Raw genomic sequence first — 20,282 nt, forward strand, 5'->3', positions numbered from 1 at the left:
GCACCTTTTTCATTAACAGTGGTTGCAGTAAGGAAAGTTGTTTTATTAGCTTTTTACTTTAACATTTCAGTTGTCTCCTCGAGAAGTGCCCTGTACTCCCGCAATACAAAGCCAACTTCTATACTAACATTCACGTTGCTCACCACTTCTGTCGCTTATGAGGACAGAGAAAGCCCAGGGCACCTCCTTCCTCCCGCTGGACCCACGTTTTCAGGCAGCTCCCTCATTCGCTTTGGGGCAGATAACCCTGCATCTGAGCACAGAGACCTGCCTGTCGGTTGTACTGGAAAAGACTAGCACCAAACCGGTTCCTTGCCCTTTTACCAAGGGGCTCGTGTGGACCGCGCTCTCAGGATGATTCAGGAGCGGTCATCTGAGCTTGCAGTTGTGAGGATGTGAGGTCTGAGCCCAGGGAGCAAGGAGGGAAGAGGACGCTGGGCTCAAGTGAACCGTCGAGAGCGGTCCAAAGGGAATACAGATCCCGTCTGCAGGCAGCCCTGGCCCCCGGGCTTGTTCTTTGACTGGGGCCTTAATGATAAGGTGGGGTGGGTTTCCCAGTCTCCCGTCTTCTTCCTCTTTCTCCCTCTCCGTTATTTCATAGTATTGGTAAGTATAAGAAACACCATGTATAGATTGCCGTACCTGTCGCCCAGTCTCGACACCATTTAGAAATGGAGGGAATTCTTCATGAGATTTCTCTGAGATTCAAATAAGATCAGACACATAAAAACACTTTGAAAGCTTTGGAAAAATTTTAATTTTCATTGCCAGAGCTCGAGATATCTGTATTGTCCTCATTAGCACAGCCTCCCCCCCCACCCGCCCCCCGCCGCCTTTAAGGCCTTGAATCTAAGTGGAGGAAAGAGTTAGGTGCATCTTCCACAGTCCCTGAGCCTCGGCCTTCGTCCCTCGGCAGCTTTCCAGCCCCGTGGCAAGCTCCGGGTGCACGTGGCTAGCAGCTCCCCATCCCCACCCACACCCACACCCCCACCCACACCCCCACCGCCAGCCTGGCAGACCTGACCGTGACCCCCAGCTCCGCCGCAGGCGTTTGAGTCTCGGCTTAGAGCAGAAGCCCTAGCTGGGGTTGGGGGGGGCGGTGCCCGGCTGTGGCTGCTGCTCCACCCAAACCCCCTCCCCACCCTCTGCAACCAAGATTATGCTGCAACCTCCCACCGCAGGCACAGGAGGACCATGTCTGGGCCTTTGCGTCACCTGCCACCCCCCTCACCCCCGCAGCACCTCTTTTATCTCTACCCCTTTCTCTCTCTCTCTCTCTCTCTCTCTCTCTCTCTCTGTCTCTCATACACACACACACACACACCCCGTCCCACGCTATTTGCCAGATGTGCTGCACTGCCAAGAAGAATAAGCCTGAAGACTAAGACGTCTAGCCCGGCAGGTGGGGGGAGGACTGCTATCTCTCTCTGAGCTTGTCCAAGCAGAGGCCTTGAGGGTCCCTCCCCTGGCCCCAACACCTCTTCCTAAACAGAGTGTCCTTTCGTTTAGTTGCTTCCGGGAGTCATCTTAAGTAGGGTGACCCCAGTTAAACTAGTTAACTTCTTCATGATTGCAGGGAATACTTGGAAATCATGAGTTCCCCTCATAGGAGTCTGGTGTCTTGAGTAACTCTCCCTGGTGGAGTGGCTCAGGGGTTTCCAGTTTGAGCTTCTCAAGGAGCTTCCCCTGGTGGGGCCACACCTGGCCACCTTAATCCTGGCCACACTGCTTTGCTTTCTGCAGCTTGGCCTGGAATCTAAGGAGCCCCAGAGGCTCAGGCTAAAGCCCAGGCCAGGCTCAGGCTACCAGGAACTGCCATCAACCTTTGTTCACCACTCATGTGGCCAAAAGGAAACACCTTTCTGTCCCTCCAGAGTCCCTTCTCTGAGAATTTAGAACAGAAGACTCATACAGAAGGCTGTATGACTCAGGGTCTGTAGTTTGGGCTGCATGAGGAATGAAAAAGTCCTCCCCAGTCCTCCCCACCACATTTTTCTAATTCTCTTCATGGTCCTTCACACCTCTTCTAGGACGGCAAGAGATTGTGTTCCCTGGTGGTGTTATTTTGCTCCGAGTTTTTTTCGCAATTCGTGATTTATTCAACAAATATTTATTGAGTGCTGGCTCTCTTCCAGACTCTGTGCTGGGCCTAAAAATTCAGCTTTATTTGTTTTTAAAGATTTTATTTATTTATTCATAGACACACAGAGAGAGGCAGAGGGAGAAGCAGGCTCCATGCAGGGAGCCCGATGTGGGACTCTATCTCGGGTCTCCAAGATCACACCTCAGGCTGCAGGCGGGCCCCAAACCGCTGCGCCACTGGGGCTGCCCTAAAAATTCAGCTTTAAACAAGCTAGATGTGTCTCCTACACACACAGAGCTTATAAATTAACAATAAATCACCCAAATAACATGCATGCAGTTACTTTGTCACGACATTACTCTGGGATCCAGCAGAGATAGAGAAGGTGTGTGTGGAGGGGGTACAGGGGGGTTTGGCAGGGATTGGGGAAGTTCTTCACCATTCCTGTTCTTAAAGTGCTCACGGGTGGTAGGCAGAGCACTTGAGTAGAAGTCAGAAGTCCCAGGGTTCAAGCCCTGGCTTTACCATGTTTCAGTTATGTGGAATAGTTCTCCCGGGACTCCCAACATACCCTGGAGCCCCTCCCATCACAGCCAGGGTAAACTAAGGTATTGTTTACTGGCCTCCCTTCTTTAGGGTGAGAACCCATTTTATTTATCCTTCAATCTTCCCGTGCCTCAGGAAAAGTTGAATTACGGAAACAAAGCCTCTTAGCACCTGATTTCTGAGAGGCAAAAAATGGTCATAATCTCCTTTGTGTACCTTCCAGGTTGTACGAGGGAGTCCAAGTATTAAAGGATGAGATTGTGTGTGTGAGTTTGTAAAGCATAAAAATCGCTAGCACATGGAAGGAGTTCTAAATCTTGAGTTTATAGAAACTGTGATCCAGGCCTCTAATTCTGCATGAAACCCTCTGGGCCGTTGGCTGTTCCTGCACCCAGGCCGGCCGTGAGCTAGCCTTCTGCAGCCAGGGGCAGCCTAGCTGAGCTGGGCTCCCGGATGCAGGATGCGGTGCCGTCGAGGCAACGCCACTCTGGGAGAGAAAAACAGGAACGCAGCCCGGCGCGGGGGGCGGGCGCTGCTCCCCAGTTCCGAGATCCAAGGAACGGAGAGAGTCCAGAGCCCCCTCCGGAGGGCGTCTTTCTCTCCCTGAAGGATCTCACCCGAACCCGCCGTGCCTTTTTCTCAGGCAACCGAATTGAGAGCGCCTGCAAGATGTGCGCGACCCGGCGGTCTGCAGCAGGGCAGCTGTCACTAGGAGGCTTTCGCAGGCTCCGTTCCAGGGACAGGTTCCGAGCTGAGGCGCGCTCCCTCTACTGCTCGGGGCTTGGCTCCGGCGTCTGGGGTCTTGGAGGGCCACCTTCCTATTGCGGACGCTCTTCGCAAGCCGCGGCCTCCGGCAGGCCCTGGGGGCGGGGGCGGGGGCGGGGGCGGGAGGCGACGCTCGGACGTCCGAGAGCAGGCTCCAGCGTCGCCCTCTCCCAGCGCTGGCGCGCCCCCGGGGCGGAGTGGCCCCCGAGGTCGTGAGTGCGGAGGCCAGAGTCCGCCCGGGGAGGAGCAGAGTCCACCCTCCGGCCTTTGGTGTCGAAGAACCCTTTCCTCTGTCAGGGCAAGCCTCCCAGGAGGTGGACACTTGTGGTCTCGAAACCTGCCTATTTCCATGTCACACGTTTCAAGCCTGGATTCAGCTGGTCCCAAGTTATGGTCAGAGCCCCTATAGTCAGGGCGCCCCCTGGCGGAAAGGGATCTAGGGTAGCAGCGAGTTTGGGGCCTGGGTTGCGAAGTAGAGAGAAGAGGGGAAACTCAGCGCCAGCTGCACGCTTTGAAATGCGGAGAAGCCAAGACAGGGGTGGGAAGGAGGGGAGGCCGGCCTGCAACTGCGGGGAGCCCCGCGACTCCGATACACGAGCACAGCCCAAGCCCTCTGGCCAACGGGCTTGTGTTTCCCCCCGGTCCTTCGTTCCTGTTTAAATTACGAGCCTGTAAGTGAGCAGCAGAGGGGACGGCGGTGGTTCCTCCCTCCGCTGGACGGACGGGAAGCTCCCACCCTAAGGAACGGGAACACCCCGGAGGCGCGCGCAGTTCGAGGGAAACTTTTGGAGCTACCGAAGCCGAAATGACCGCTTCAGGAAGGGTCCTGGTGGCGGCGCGCTGTAGCCCTGGGACCCGTGCAGCTGCCTCCAGCTTCCGCGCTTCCTGCCTTCCCTCTCGCAGCAGCCCGAAGCCCAGCAGGGAGCGCCCGGGGCCTATCGCGGTCGCGTCTTCCGCCGAGTCTCCCGGCAGCGCTCGGGGCTTACATTTCTCCGCTCCTCTCCCCTCTGCAATCTCCCATCCCTCCCCCGCCCCCCGACACTGGGCCCGGGCTGAGGTGCGAGGAGCAGCAGGACCGCCTCCCCGCCTCCAGCGCTCTCCGGGAGATCCCCGCGGCTTTGGGTTTTCTGGGGCTTGACCTCGGCGGGCTTCCCCGCCGCTCACCTCCCAGGACGCCGGCGCTGGCGTCGCGATCCGCAGCGCCCTCTTCCAGCCTTCCGGAGAACTGTATCCGCAGGGCCGTCCCGGGGAGGAAGGCTTTGTTCACGTCAGCCCCGCAAGACTGGTGCGGTGTTCAGGCCCTGGGAGTGGTTCATCCGCTGCGGATTTGCCCATCTAGCTATTTATTCACCATACCTTGGGCCCGACCATATGCCTGGCTGCTAATCGTTCCTCCCAGAGCCATAGAGGTGTTAGGATAGACTCTTGGGATCACCCAGCCTCCTGCACCTGCCATTTGACAAGGCTCCTGTGTAGATCAGGACTAGGGAAACTGCTGTGATATCTAAAGCTTTCCTTTAATTATACTTTCCTTTGAAATCTAGCTATAATTTCCCCCTCATATCTGACGGCAATTCCACACGTGTTTGGTGGCCAGTGTAGCAGCTTGCATTTTTTGCATGCCTGCCTGCAGAAATCAAGTGGCCCTACTGGCTGGACACAAGGGGGCTCTGCTTGCTATTGCAGAAGTAGGTGGATAGCACCTAGAAAACACGTTGGATCAAGCATACTTCTGGAACTAGTTACGCTATGAAGGGGTGCCCTCCAGCCCTCCAATTTCTGGCAGAGACTCACCCAGCCAGGCTTTCTTCCCAGTTATTCCCCCTCCTTGGACCCTTGCCAAGACTGTATCCTCTCCACCCCCTTCCTCATGTGCCTAAATTACTCTGCTTTTGTTCTTTTTCACTTAAATCACTTCCACTCCCATAACTAAGTCATACCCTTCTTTTAAAAACAGTCCAATTGCCTCTTCCAAAAACTGAGTATCTGGCACACAGTAGGAGCTCAATATTTTTGCAGAATAAATGGATGGATCTAGACTGCACTTGTCTATTACCGTTAATAAGACCGTTCACTCTAATTGAATGATTTCCTGATTGTTTCATATGTTTGTGTTCTCCTTTTGGCTAGACTGTTGGGTCCTTGATTTCAAGGGCTATGCCAAACACTTAGCCATGTCCCGGAAATGGGCGCAGAGCATAGCGGCATTTCATACTGTTGATCATCTCTTTCCAAAATTCGCTCATTGGCTTAAAAGTCACCACTTAGTTATGATTCTCCCCTGCATGCCCATCTCCATGGCTTCAACAGCCAACCTCTCTCCAGAGTTCTAGCCCTATATTTCCAATTGTTTACCTCCTCATATGAATGTCCACCAAACTTAACATATCCCAATCTGAACTCAAAACACTGCCCCAAGTGGCTTCTTGTTCTGTGTTCTTGATCTAGGTGAATGGCATGAAAATCTCCCCCTCCCTACAACCCCACTCTCCCCATTGGCTCTTGTATTAGTCTGCTTGGCCTTTCATAACAAAATACCAGAGACTGAGGGTTTTAAACAACAGAAATTAATTTCCTCACAGTTTTGGAAGCTGGAAAATCCAAGATCTAGGTCTTGCAGGTTCAGTTTCAGGTAGAAACTCTTCCTGGCTTCTGTCCAGCACCTTTCACTGTGTACTCACATGATGTAGAGATCTCTCTCTCTCTCTCTCTCTCTCTCTTCTTAAAAGCCACAGTCTTACTAGATTAGGGCCCCACCCTTATGACCTCATTTAACATATTTAACACTATCTCCTAACTACCCTATTTCCAGGTACGGTTACATTGAGGGTTAGGACTTCAACATATGATTTTGGGACACAAATTCAGTCTAAACCAGCTCTTGAACAATATGCCTGAATATCATCCTTTTCCTCTTCCTCATCCAACTAGTCATAAAGTCCTATCAATTCCACATCTGAGATGTCTCCCAAATCCAGCTCCGCTTCTTCATAGCTAGTTCTTCTCTCCTTTTACTGCCTTCCAAGGCCATTCGTCATCTACTGCCTAATCATGTAGCCCTGATTTCTACCTTTAGGCTCTCTCCAGTCCAGTCTCTGGTCCTTGTCCCCAGGACAGAGTCCAACATATCTCTCCAAACTAATTTCTCCCTGCCTCACTACCTACTCCTCTACACCCTGCTCTCCAGCAAGTCTACACTTCTATTGAAGGAGGTCACTGAGAGGATGTGACTTCTGGCTGACCTGTGAGCTGAACCTGGGTGATCAGAGCATCCTCACCCCCCTCCCCTGTCCTCAGAATGAGCATTCTGCTTGCCTTCTCTGCCCCCAGAAGCTGCCCCACAGCCTTGAGATAGTGATGTGGTGTTGAGACTATCTTGATGGTATATGATTGAACCCAGTGAAGGCCTCTATATCTTAAGATTTGACAGGCTGGTGGGGAAAACTCCTCCTCTTGCAGCCTCTAGGAGAAGCCTCATAATTAAATTCACTTGCTCATTAAACTTATCACCTACTAATCTGGAGTGGTCTGCTTCTTTCTGCAATGTCATCCTACCCTCCTTTTTTGGGAGGGTTGGTTCAGATTATACTAGTAAGCTCCTGAGGTCTCAAACCAACAACTTCTCACCTTTTCATCTTATACAGCTTTATGGGGTACAACTGACATACAAGAAACTGCACATATTTACAGTATAAGATTTGAGTAAGTTTTGGGGTATATATGTACCCATGAAACCATGGCCACAGCCAAGGAAATAAACATATCTAACCCCATGAAACTTTCTCCTGATCCTTAGGAAGCACTCTCTCCTCCTCTCCCTGTACCCATCCCAGTCACTAAGCAAATATTGATCTGCTATCGGATACTACAGATAAGTCATCCCTTTCTAGTATTTTACATAAAAAAAAACTGTTTTGCACTCTATTTTGTCTGGCTCTTTATACTTAGTGTAGTTATTTTGAGATTCATCAATGTTATTACATGTATCCATAGGTTTTTTTTTTAATTGCTGAGTTGTATTCAGTTGTATGGATATACCAAAATGTGTTATACATTCAGCTGTAGATGCACATTTGGTTTATTTCCAGTTTGGGGCTATTACAAATAAAGATGCTATAAACTCTTATGTCAAGTCTTTATGAAGACATATGCTTTGATTTGTCTTGAGTAAATATGTAGGCGTAGAATAGCTTTCATGCACGACTGTCAGAGCATTCAATCATTTGTCATTAAGGATGTCAGTCATAAGCTTTATGTAGAAGCTCTTTATCAGTTTGAGAGAGTTCCTTTTATTTCTGTGTACTGACGGTTTATGTCAGAAATGGAGAGTAGGTTTTGTCCAGCACTTTTTCAGCATCCTCTAAGATGAACCTATCATTTTTAAATTTTTATTTATTTTTTCAGTTTTTTAAAAGATTTATGTATTCATGAGAGACACACACACACAGAGAAAGAGAGAGAGAGAGAGGCAGAGAAACAGGCAGAGGGAGAAACAGGCTTCTTGCAGGGAGCCCGATGCTAGACTCGATCCTGGATTCTGGGATCAGGCCCTGAGCCGAAGGCAGATGCTCAACTGCTATGCCACCCAGATATCCCTCAGTTTTTATTTTTAGTCTATTAATAAGGTGAGTTACACTGATTTTTGAAGTCTAAACCAATCTCACCTTTCTGGGATAAATTCCACTTGGTCATCATTTGTTATCCATTTTTGATATTATTATATTCAAATGGCTGAGGGTTTCTCAAGAACTTTTTATTTATGCTCATGAGGATGTTAATCTGTAATTTTCTTTTCTTTTTTTTTTTTTAAGATTTATTTATTCATTTATTCATGAGAAACACAGAGAGAGAGAGAGAGAGGCAGAGACACAAGCAGAGGGAGATGCAGGCTCCATGCAAGGAGCCCGATGCGGGACTTGATCCCCGGTCTCCAGGATCATACCCTGGCCTGCAAGCGGCGCTAAACTGGCTGCCCTGTAATTTTCTTTTCTTATAATGGCTTTGTTTATTTTTGATGTCAGTGTAATTCTGGCTTCATAGAATGAGCTGAGAACTATTCCCACCTCTCCAATTTTCTGGATGAGTCTCTTTTCTTTTAAAGGTTTTATTTATTTATTCATGAGACACACACACACACACACACACACACACACAGAGGCAGAGACAGAAGTAGGCTCCCTGCAAGGAGCCCAATACAGGACCCGATCCCAGACCCCAGGATCATGCCCTGAGCCAAAGGCCAAAGCTCAACCACTGAGCCACCCAGGCGTCCTTCTGGAAGAGTTTCTAAAGACTTTGTATCTCTCTTTTCCCCAAATGTCTGAATGTTTGGTAGACTTCCCCAATGAAGCCAGCTGGCCTGGAGTTTCCTTTGTGGAAAGATTAATATAATATAATATGTAAGATTATATAATATCTAATGAGATATAGAAATATATATTCAGATTATCTATTTCTTCCTGAGTGATCTTTGATAGTTTGTGTCTTTGAAGGAATTTGTCCATTTCATCTAAGTTGTTGAAAAAAACTGTTCATATAAGCTATTTCCTTAATATCCTTTTAATAACTGTAGGGTCTAGAGTTATGTCACCACTTCTTTTATGGCTGATATTAGTAACTTGTGTCTTCTCTTTATCTCTCTTTTTATAAGTCTAGCTAGTGGTTTGCCAGTTTTACTGATCTCAAAGAATCCACTTTTGGTTTCATTGATTTTCTCTATTATTTTTGTTTTCATTTCAATAATTTCTGTTTACATCTTTATTATTTCTTTTATCCTGGTAACATTGTGCTGAATTTGTTCTTCTTTTTCTAGTTTCTTAACATGAAAACTGAGACCATTGATCTGAGACTGTATTAGTTTCCTGTAGTTGCTGAAAAAAACAACTGCAAACTTGGAAGCTTAAAGAACAGAAATTTATTCTCTCCCAGTCTGGAGGCCAGACCTCTGAATTTAAGGTGTTAGCAGGATCACACCACATATCCTGTTCCTTGACTCTAGCAGCTTTTGGTGGCTATCCACAGTCTGTAACTCATGTCTACATCACTCAAATCTGTTTTCACATTGTCTCCATTTCACAGAAGTCTTCTCCTCTGTTTCTCTTTGCCTTTCTCTCAAAAAGATGCTTGGATGGCATTTAGAGCCCCCTTGGATAATCTTAGGTGATTTCCTCTTTTCAAGATCCTTAACTTTATAACTGCAAAGACTCTTTTTCCAAGTAAGGTAACATTCACAGGTTCTGGGGGTTAGGATATGGACGTATCTTTTTGGAGGCCACAGGTCAGCCCACTACAAAGACCTTCTCTAAATAGACATTTTAGTGCTACAGATTTCCCTATAAGCACTGCTTTAGCCATATCCCATACATTTTGATAGGTTGTATTTTAACTTTCATTTTCAAGCCAGAATATTTTCTAATCTCCATTTTGATTTTATTTTTTTTAACTCTTGACTTATACAGACTTATGCTGTTTAATTTCAAATGTCTGGGTATTTCCCAGAAATCTTGCTGATCTATTGTGGTTCTGTGATAATCTTGGTTCTATTGTAATCAGAGTACTAATTTTGTATGACTCAAATCCTTTTAAATTTATTGAGACTCATTTAGTGGCCCAGTATACAATCTATCTTGGTAATCTATGCATTTGATGAGAATGTTTACTCTGCTAAACAGAGTGTTCTATGAATGTCAATTGGGTCAACTTGTCTCACAGAGTTATTAAAGTCTTCTATGCTCTTATTGTTATTCTATCTACTTGTTCTATTAATTACGATGAGAAAGGTACTAAAATCTTCAACTATAATTGTGGGTTTCTTTCTTTCTTTTTTTTTTCTTTCTTTCTTTCTTTTTTTTTTTTTAAGATTTTATTTATTTATTCATGAGAGAGGCAGAGACACAGGCAGAGGGAGAAGCAGGCTCCTCACAGGGATCCCAATGTGGGACTCGATCTCGGGAATCCAGGATCATGCCCTGGGCCGAAGGCAGATGCTCAACCGCTGAGCTACCCAGGTGTCCCTAATTGTGGGTTTCTTTATTCTCCTTACAGTTCTATTAGCTTTTGCTTCGTGTATTTTTCTGTTATTAGATTTGGAAACATTTAGTAATGTCATGACTCTTGAATTCAACACTTTATCATTATACAATGATCCTTTTCCTTTCTGATATTTTTCTGTGTTCTGAAGTCTTCTTTTACTTTACTTTTTTTTTTTTTTGAAGATTTTATTCATTCATTCATGAGAGACCCAAAGAAAGAGAGAGAGGTAGAGACATAGGCAGAGGAAGAAGCAGGCTCCATGCAGGGAGCCCGATGTGGGACTCCATCCTTGGACTCTGGGATCATGACCTGAGTCGAAGGCAGACACTCAACCACTGAGCCACCCAGGCATCGCTGAAGTCTTCTTTTTCTGATATTAATATAGCTTTATTTTGATTAGGATTGGATCATATATCTATTTTTCTTCTTTTATTTTTAGCCTATGTGTGTCTTTATAGTTAATGTGGATTCTTGGAAGCAGCATATACTTGGGTCTTGCTTTTAATTCATTTAGACAACTTTTGCCTTTAACTAGGATATATTTCTTGAAGATTTTATTTATTTATTCATGAGAGAAACAGAAAGAGAGAGAGAGAGAAGGAGAGAGAGAGAGAGGTAGAGACATAGGCAGAGGAAGAAGCAGGCTCCCTCGTGGGGAGCCTGATGTGGGACTTGATCCTTGGACTCTGGGATCATGACCTAAGTCGAAGGCAGACACTCAACCACTGAGCCACCCAGGTGTCCCTAATTAGTATATTTAGACCAGTGCATTTAATGTGTTATTGCTGTTGTGTTGAAGCTCAATTGACCATCTTGTTTGTAGTCTATTTCAGACTTCTTCTTTGTACCCCCTCTGTTTTGGCCTTCTTTTAAATTAATCAGTGCTCTATGATTCCATTTTATCTCCTTCTTTTTGCTTATTAGCTATAATTTTCATTGTGTTATTTAAGTAGTTGCTTCAAGATTTCATTGAACTTACCAGACTTGAAATGATATTATACCAACTAATTTCTTTCTGGCCTTTGTGCCATTGTTGTCACGTATTTTACTTCTAAACATATTATAGGGGCTCCTGGGTGGCTCAGTTGGTTAAACATCTGCCTTTGGTTTAGGTTATGATCCCAAGGTTCTGGGATTGAGTCCCACATGGGGCTCCCTGCTCAGTGGGGAGTCTGCTTCTGCCTCCACCCTCCCCCCTGCTCAAATTCTCTCTCTCATACTCTCTCTCTCTAATAAATAAATAGAATCTAAAATGAATAAGTTATCACTTAAAAAAATAAACATTATAAACACCATAACAAATGTTTGTTACCTTTGTTTTGCAGTCAGCAATCTTTTAATAAAATTTAAATACTAAGGAAAAAAGTCTTATATTTCACATATACTTGCTATTTCTGGTTCTTTTCAGTAGATCCATGTTTGCATCTGGTGTTATTTTCCTTCTGACTGAAGAACTTCTTTTAAACATCTCTTGTAGTTTTGATGGTGATTAATTCTTTCAGCTTTCACCTATCTGAAAAAGTCTTTATCTTCATTTTTCAAAGATACTTTTTTCATTACATATAGATTTATAGATGAACAGTGTTTTTTTTTTTTAAGTTATTCTACTCTCTTCCCGCTTACACTGATTCCAGGGACAGCACAAAAATGAGGTGTATTGGGAGGGTTTTACCCCTCCTAATCTCTATTAACTCCCCACCCAATCTCTATAAACTCACTCCAGACTCATACGGAAAGTTTATTTTTATTACCTTGTATGAGTATGGTTTCATGGCCCTGCCTCCCATCTATTCTAAAGGCATGTAAGATTGTTACCTCTTACTGCATCCTATATGGAAATGAATCATTATTTTAAGCCCTTTCAAGTATGGAATGACATTATCATGGTTATTCTTCTATTGCCTTAATCTCTTATAAATTATCTATCAAGATGCATTTTTTTGGGAAAGTGAGGTGGAAACTACATTATAAGTTTTCAAAAGGTTACCTTGTGTTTCAGTTGAAGTTGTTCATTAAAACTTTGCCCCCTTTAGAAACAAGGTATTAAGAAAATATAGATTGAATTCCAGACCAACTGTAAGAAATTCATTTGCCTGGGCATTTTGAAATCAAAGTTTGGGGAACATTTTTAGATAAAGGAAAAGTCCTGGACATATTCCAGGAAATGTTCCAGGCATTTGGCATTTGTACAAGAGAAATATAGTATTTTCTCAATTTTTATAGACGAGGAAACAAAGGCTCAGTAGGGTTACATTGCCAAATTACATAGCTAGTAAGTATTAGAGCTAAGCTTTCATTGTTAGCATGCTATATTCCAAAACTTAAGAGGAGTCATAGCCTAGACAGAGACTTTAAAGAATTCTCTATCACCTATTCATATCTTCTAATTGTATAGTTATTTAGATAGCAAGATAATTTGAATGTCCACTCAACTGCTTAGAGAAATATTTTGTATTTCCCCTTTATCTGATCCAATAGTTCTCAAACTTTAATGTGCATAAAAATTACTTTATTTAATGTGTATAAAAATCAAATTATACGCACAAAATTGTGTCACCATTTTATAGGAATTTCTAGAATAATTTTTATATCATTAGATTTTTATCCTAAACATGATCACATTTAAAACCTAACAACCTAGTACTGTGGCACTACACTCTACTCTTTCCACTCTATGACAATGTTGTTCCCTGATTTCCAACAAAGAGGTTACGGTCCTTTTAGGAAAATGTAGTAAAAAGGAACACATTGTAGGGAAGAGTATAGTTATCCTGTTTGTAGGACTTTACTTTCACCATTAAAGGAGTGTGACTAATGTACCTAGAGAGTTGAAATTCTTTTTTGCAGTCAAGAAGATGACTTCTTAAAGGATAAAGTTAAGCATAGAAATTTTATCTAAGACAGTAGCTCTCAAATTTTAGATAGCATGAGAATCACCTCAGAAGCTTGCTTTAAGTATAGAGTCTTGAATGGGAGTTCTGATTCTGGTAAAGGAAAGTAGCTTATATCAGACTAAGCCTTCTCAGACAACAATAATAAACTCTGGACAACACACACACACACGATAATATGAAGGCACTAGAAAGTGATCTAAAGCAGGCAGAAGCTGAAACTGAAGGGGGTTCTAGTCTTTAGTGGACTCACAGAGTAAGAATCAATTTTACAAGGCTAATCCAGTGAGGGCACTACTCAGACCACACAGCACAGGGCAGATAGAAGACAAGCAGAAAAGCCTAGTTTTTTGAACTTGAGGTATCAGAGGATGGAATCAGAGGCTGCAAGAATATCTGGGAAATAAAGGGAGGGAAATCCCAGAACAGAGGAAACCATGTGCAGGATAAGAGCAAGAGTGGGGAAGGGAGACCCAAAACTTGGATTTAAATGCCTCTCAAATCATAAGCTAATTCCTGAAATGTATATGTACAGGAGATAGTCCAAGGAGCTCAGCTAAAAGCAGTATGTGGAAGAATGTAAAAGCTGAGCAGGAGAGCTTGAAGTTCCATTCTTACCAAGTTAAATGGATTCAGTGAGCACTTCTGCTCTCCATTGAAGAAAGCTTGCGTCGGAAGAAAAGGCAATGTCACAGGACTAAAAGATTGGTCTCCAATGTGACGGGCAAATAAATATATCTAGCAATGTGTAAAAACAATGCTCCACAAGTTCAAGGGAAGTCAGCTAGGAAATTTAACTGCCTGGTGGAACAAAAGTCAATATTCTTCAAAGAATAACAGAAGACAAGAATCCAGAATCTAAAAACTTTAACATGTATTATTAATAATGGTCGGATTATAATAAAAAATAACTAGGCATGTAATGACAATAGGAGATAATTCTTAAGGTCAAAAGTGAAAGCAGGGATCCCTGGGTGGCGCAGTGGTTGGGTGCCTGCCTTTGGCCCAGGGTGCGATCCTGGAGACCCGGGATCGAATCCCACGTCAGGCTCCCTGTATGGAGCCTGCTTCTCCCTCTGCCTATGTCTCTGCCTCTCTCTCTCTCTCTCTCTGTGATGACTATCATAAATAAATTTAAAAAATTAAAAAAAAAAAGTGAAAGCAGTTAATTGAAACAGACTTGTAAATAACCAAGATGTTGGAATTAGCAGAAAAGTACATTTAAAGAGCTAAATATATATAATAAAATATGTATACATTCAAAGACAAATTACATCATTATAATAAGAACTGAACAAATGGGGGAACATTCTCAGGGAAATGGGAAAATATTTTAAAAATCAAATGGAGGGCAGCCCGGGTGGCTCAGCGGTTTAGCACCTGCCTTCAGCCCAGGGTGTGATCCTGGAGACCCGGGATCGAGTCCCACATCAGGCTCCCTGCATGGAGCCTGCTTCTCCCTCTGCCTGTGTCTCTGCCTCTCTCTCTCTCCCTGTGTCTCTCATGAATAAATAAATAAAATCTTTAAAATAAATAAATAAATAAATAAATAAATAAATAAATAAATAAAAGCAAAGCCCAGGGACCTGGGAGACAATATCAAGTGATCAAAAAGCATATAGCAAAGATTAAGTTCCTGCCTTTCTGGATCATTAAACAAGGAGAGGGGAATTTTCTGTTTCAAAAATTTTTCTATCATTCAGTGAAGATTTTTATTGTTTCTGGAATTACCATCAGAATTTTTATCCCTGAATAATGGTATTTCTTGCTATTAGATTGGTTATGTCATTCAAGAGGTCCAGTCACTCCATCAACGGTGTGGCAAAACACCTCACCAGCGTGATCAGTCCATTAAATTGTGGATGCTTTGATTAAGCTTTAGCAACAAAACACCCTTCTGGGCAATGTGTTACAACAGGGCTTCTTCTATCTGCTTCACTAGCTAACCAAAACATGGCTCATTATTGCTTCACTTGAACTTCTCCTTCCAGCAGAAAATCCGTCAGAATCTTTGATAAATATCTATAAAATACATATAACATATAATGTATTTATCTGATATATATATTTAGCTTTCCTCCCCCAGAGGATTGGGAAGAGCATTGTAAAAGGAAATCATATTGTCTTTTTTGCCACCTTCCTTTAGCTGAATCTCATATTTTTAAAAATAATGAAATTCTTCTTTCACCAGTTTGTCTAGATCTACTTTTTTGTTTTGAAAGTCTGGCTGAAGATTTCTTTCCAGTACAATTAATAGAGTGATAACTCCACAATGGTCTATCTGTACTTAAGCTGGTTGATATTTTCCAACATGTCTTCAAGGAGAAAGAAATTTCTTTCATACATGATCATAGCTGATAGGTTGGTTGCTATGGTAAATGTTTCCCAGGTAAAATGATACCACTGAGTGGTTTTTGCAGGATCTGCCATACTTGGTCAGAGAACTCGGTGGCAGTTCTATTCAAAGACTCACTGATTCGATGCCTGTTTAGCCAACATCTTTCATGCTGTTGAAGCTGAAAAGTATCCAACAGAAGTATCCATGCTTAAAGTTCACTAGATACTGGGCTGTGTCCTGCTTAAATTTCTGGACCTTAACATCCTGATTCATGTAGCAGTAGAAAATACTTCTCAGACATTTTATAGCCAAACTCCTGGATCCTTCTCTTGTCATAATCAATGTGACAGTTTGCAAGGGTTAAGGACCAAGTCCAAGAAGCACAGTATAGGCTGTACTGGATCTTGGTATTCTGGTCATCATCACATATTCTGGTGGAAAAGACACTAGACTGGACTAGACTTCGAAACAACAGCAATATTAACTTGACAATTCTGTAATAATATTCTGATTCAACATCCCACAGGGTTTAATGATCAGATCTTAGAAGATTAATGCTTTTGAAAGGTTAATAAACTGAGAGAGACCTTAAGAAATTGAATGCAGGGCAGCCCCGGTGGCGCAGCGGTTTAGCGCTGCCTGCAGCCCAGGGCGTGATCTGGAGACCCTGGATGGAGTCCCATGTCAGGCTTTCTGCATGGAGCCTGCTTCTCCCTCTGCCTGCGTCTCTGCCTCTCTCTCTCTCTCTCTCTCTCTCTCTCTCTCTGCATCTCTATGAATAAATAAATAAAATCTTAAAAAAAAAAGAAATTGAATGCGGAGGACATGACTCTATGAGGTGAATTTGCAATGTCAAATTATCGGTTCTAATTGGAAGCATCACAAGCTAAATTTAATGTTTGGTCTAGACTCTCTCTGCTCCAGGGCCTTCCACCTCATTTGGCCAAGAGCCCCACAACCTTACCATGGGCTCAGGCTGTGGCCTTACCATTTGGTTCTTATTTATAGTTTATATTTGTTCATTTACTATAAGCATATTTCCTTTATGTCCTTGAGCTTTAAAATCCTTATCTGCTAATTTCCACATTGGAGTCATCCTAGTGTTGGTATCCACAGATTATCTTTTGTGTATGGGTCTCATTTTCTTTTTTCTCCATAGTAATGTTGGATTGCATCCATTGTAATGATTCATCATAGAAACTCCTTGGGTCTCCAGCTGAGTTTTACTTGTAACTGTGGCTTCTCTTTAAGAAATAAAACCATAAGTTCAGAAATTCCTTCCATTCCACTACTTATTAGAACTTTCTCATACTTTTCAGTTGGCAACTCCATTCACTGCCTAGCCTTCTGGAATCTCATCCTATTTATGTGCTGCTTACATTCAGTCAAAAACTCAAAGATATGTTATGCTTATTTCTGGAGCTCTTTTTTGTCATAGATCCTTCCTTTCTAGATTCCAGCTACGTTATCCTCCTCAAACATTGATCTCTGTCTCAGCCTAGCAAAAACACTATATGCTGCTTGAGATCCCTTCTCTGTGTCTTTGTCTAAATCATCCTTGCAAATAGAAAGCTGGGGTGATCATAGAGCTCTCATTTATTTCTTTTTTTTTTTTTTCAGAATCACAGTTCTGAACTAGTTGTGGTCCAATGTCTGAAAATTTGTTTCACGTGTTTTTCCTAGTTGTCTACTTGCAGATGGTGAGAAGGCACACTTGGCGCCAGTTAGTCATGGCTGGAAGAGGGATCAGTGAGCTATTTTTTTTTAATTCCCAGCAATCTTCAAACCAAGAGCTAGTGTTAGTAGAGGGACGTTTGTATGGACACAAAACATGGAATTAGATTTGGGCTGATGTGTTTTCTCCCAGGAAGCAGCTATAGAAAATGATTATGTAAGCCCCTGTGCCTAAATCTCTCAGGGATCAATCATTGCTTCCAATTTACTAGGCAAAGATAACATCATGTGCCCCCAAAGTAAAGGTGTTTCTGTTAAATAAAGTGCACATCCAACTGGACTAAAGGAAGTCACTGGCTGTTGAAGTGCAAGCCCTCATCAAAGAAACAACAAAATAACCACAAGGTTAAATTTTTAAAAAAGATTATTTATTTATTTATTTATTTATTCATTCATTCATTCATGAGAAACACACAAAGAAAGAGGCAGAGACATAGGCAGAGGGAGAAGCAGGCTCCCTCCAGGGAGCCTGATGTGGGATTCGATCCCAGTATCCCAGGATCACGACCTGCGCCAAAGGCAGATGCTCAACCACTGAGCCACCCAGGTGCCCCCACAAAGTTAAACTGAAGAGACTTTGAGAGAAACCAACCAGGATTTCCAAACTTTGAAGTGAAATAACAGGAACTTTTAAAGTAGGTCATGGATCAGGTGGAGAGTTTTATTGGTCAAGATTCAATGAAAAAAGCAGAATCCCTAGGAAGTCTAGATGACAGGTAAGAATACAGATGGAATAAGGTAGATTGATATAGATAGCTATACTGAGATATATTTCACACACACACACACACACACACACACACACACACACACACAGTGCTTTTTTTTTTTTTTAATAGGAATTTGACCTCAATTGTAGAAGCTGGTCTAGAAGGTCTCAGGCTGTTTGTTGATTTTACCTGAAATTAGAGCTAGAGTTCACAGGGTAGGCAGGGGGAAGGGAAGATTGATTTTAAAATGCAAGAGAGAAAAGACAAACTGGACCCCATAAGCATGACCTGAAACCCACAAGGATGAATTGAAAACTGTGTCAGTTCTCACTGCTTCTCGTCTTGGTGGCACGAGTGTCCCACAGGAAAACTGGTACCTGGTTTAGGAGTTGGAAAAGCTGAAGGAGAATCTAGGAGAAGATGGAGCTGTTGCAGACCAACAAGGTGAGCTTGCCAGTGAGTGGCAATGTATGGGAACTCTTAAAAAATAAATAAATAAATAAAAAGGCTGTGCTCATTTTTCCCTTTAAGTCTCATACAAGAATGTCTCCTGTGGCTCCACCCTAACTAGAAACATACAGGAAAGAGAATTCTGGGAAATGTAGTTCAGCATAGCCTGCTGATACATTAAAAAACCACACAGAAGTACTTAGCTCCTTTTCATCGGTGTAAATCAGCAGTTATCAAATGGAGTGGCAATAGGTAACCAAGACCAGAGCTAGTCATGTGGCAAGAACTCGAGTCCCACGAAGTTGGCAGTCATTGATAGGAGACTCTGCGAAATACTTGTACTTAACATGAATATCTGGCCAAGTGGAAATAGAATATTAGCAGTCTGGATACAGAAGTTTAGCTTCCAGTATAGCAGCTTCAGCAGACACAGTGGAGAGAGACTATAGAGAGGAAGTTCTTCTGCTTGGATTTTTTAGCGTTTCAATATTTTTCTCATGGGCCCTAGGGTTCTGATTTACCAAAATTTATATTAACCAGACTTCAATTGAAAATTATAACAACAACTTGGGGACAATAAGGGAACCAAGTAGAATATACATTTCCTGTTTATGGGGGAAAACCAGGCCTAAGAGGACCTTTTCTCCTTAAGGACAATAAGTAGAAATAAAGTGAACACAAGGGGATATAAAAAGATTCTAAAAAATGAAAAATGGAGAAAATAATTTTAAGATGGGTAAGAAGAAATGTGTAAAATAGGTTTTCTGCAAAAACAGGACATCTGCTTAGTGTTCTCAGAAAAAATCTTATTCTATGAAATAAGACATAGAAGATGATATAAAATACCAGACTGGGGTGGAAAGAAAGCTGATTGAGAGGCAGGCAGAAATATATAAAGGAAATGGGTTAGTTTAAGGAGAAACATAATTAAACAATGAAATGACATACATTATATTTAATTTAATACATATTATTATTACATTATTTGATACATTATTTTAATGTATTTAATACATTATGTATTTAATGTAATAATTAAAATACATATTTAATAGATTATTTTAATACACATATTACATTATTTAATACGTATATTAAATCTGTATTAAAAGCAGTAAAATTCAGATTTATTTTTACAATTTTGATGCTTTATATTATGGGATGTTGAAAATAGATGCAAAGTGGAGAAATCAATGTAATAATCACCATTTAATCATCATTCAACTTAGTTACCAATATTTTATGAATCATTTTATTTTATTTTATTTTTTCTGGGATAAAGGGTTTTATTTTATTTTATTTTATTTTATTTTATTTTATTTTATTTTATTTTATTTTATTTTATATTTTTGTATATGTTTTTATTGGAGTTTGTTTTGCCAACATACAGTATAACACCCAGTGCTTATCCTGTCCAGTGCCCCCCTCAGTGCCCATCACCCAGGCACCCCAACCCCCCCACCTCCCTTTCCACCACACCTTGTTCGTTTCCCAGAGTTAGGTGTCTCTCATGTTCTGTCACCCTCACTGATATTTCCCACTCATTTTTTCTCCTTTCCCCTTTATTCCCTTTCACTATTTTTTATATTCCTCAAATGAAGGAGACCAGATAATGTTTGTCCTTCTCCGACTGACTCATTTCACTCAGCATAATACCCTCCAGTTCCACCCTGGTTGAAGCAAATGGTGGGTATTTGTCGTTTCTAATGGCTGAGTAATATTCCATTGTATAC

At 42.5% G+C, this 20,282-nt stretch overlaps 1 long non-coding RNA gene across 1 annotated transcript in view; it reads left to right on the plus strand.

Annotated features, from left to right (window-relative positions):
* Window positions 1–20,282, plus strand: part of LOC144320470 (uncharacterized) — a 29,862-nt gene that overhangs the window by 2,300 nt on the left and 7,280 nt on the right. The window lies entirely within an intron of this gene.

Source organism: Canis aureus, chromosome 9, assembly GCF_053574225.1.
Source record: "Canis aureus isolate CA01 chromosome 9, VMU_Caureus_v.1.0, whole genome shotgun sequence".
Classification (NCBI taxonomy): Eukaryota; Metazoa; Chordata; class Mammalia; order Carnivora; family Canidae; genus Canis; species Canis aureus.